Here is a 1542-nt window from a genome sequence, read left to right on the forward strand (position 1 = left end):
ATTAACTTCTCACGATATTTGATTAAATAAAAACAGAAGGAACATTGCCAAACTCACAGTTAACCTGATTCCTAAACCACATAAAAATTCAACAAAGAATTTCAGACCATTTTCCCTAATGAACATTGATGGAAAGATACTCAGTACATGCAAACTGGACCCAAGAACACATCAAAAACATTCTACCATTATCAAGTAAGCTTCATCCCAGGAATCCAGGGATACTTTAATATATAAAAATCATCAACAAAATCTAACATATAAACAAACTGAACAAAGAAAAACCACATGATCATCTTTCTAGGCACTGCTACTGAGCTTACAATACTCCTCACAAAAACTATTCTAACAAAAACCATAGTACCAGTACAAGAAGTTTCTTCTCAAATGGTTGCCTAGGGTAGTCTAAGTAATTCCTGAAATAATATAGATAATTGCTGTTGCCCTTGATTACCTTCAGAGTTTGAGGGTGGGCCCATATTCCTTAAGACACTATACACTTAAGATACTAGAGTCAGATTATTTGAGCTGAATCCAACCTGAAAATGTTCTTCCTTCAGTCTTGTTTCCATGATTCCAGAAAGTATTATATAAGCTGCCACAGGAGAGAAGCAATTATCCAGTCTCGATACCTATGAACCAGAACACTGATCAGCATGGCTAAATATCTATAAAGGTACAATAAGGGACACTTACATGTTGGTTGTAACCAACTATCCAATTAAGCTTAGGGTCACTCAACAGGAGGCAAATCATGTCTGGGACTTGAAACCTTAGCCAGCTTCTCAGGGTTAGTAATGTCTTAGAAGAAAATCTTAGAAGAAAATCTTAGAAGAAAATCTACTAGTACCACTTTGCTAGACCAATTTAATTTCTACTACACTTAATAAGCATGTCTAAGGTAGAAATCTATAGCTCTAATTGCCTACATTTAAAGTAATAATAATAATAATAATAATAATAATAAATAAAGTGAAAGAATAAAACAAGAATTCGGTAATAGAACAAACCAATTCCAAACACAGTAGATGGCAATAAATAAATAAGTAAATAAATAAATAAATAAATATCAAAGCAGAAATTAATGAAATAGAAATGAAAACAATACAAAGAGCCAATGATCTAGGAGCTTGTTCTCTGAGAAGATAAATAAGACTAATAGATCCTCAGGCCAACTAATCAAAATAAATAGAGGAACCCAATTAACAGAATCAGAAATGAACAGGGAAGCAACAGACACCAAGAAATACAGAACGGTATAAGAGAATATTTTTAAAACCTGTACCTCATTAAATTGGAAAATCTAAAAGAGATGGATGAGTTCCTTGACTCATCCAAATTGCCAAAGTTAAATCAAGAAAAGAGACCAATAATTTAAACAGAGACACAACAGAGAGGGAGAGTGAGACAGCAATAAAAGTCCTTCTAATTCAAAAACAAACAGGTCCAGATGAACTCCCAGCAGAATAGTAACAGACTTTGAAAACAATCCTTCTTAAACTCTTTAGAGAAAGAGAGAGAGAGAGAGGGAGAGGGAGAGGG

Source organism: Grammomys surdaster, unplaced genomic scaffold, assembly GCF_004785775.1.
Source record: "Grammomys surdaster isolate TR1022 unplaced genomic scaffold, NIH_TR_1.0 358, whole genome shotgun sequence".
Lineage (NCBI taxonomy): Eukaryota > Metazoa > Chordata > Mammalia > Rodentia > Muridae > Grammomys > Grammomys surdaster.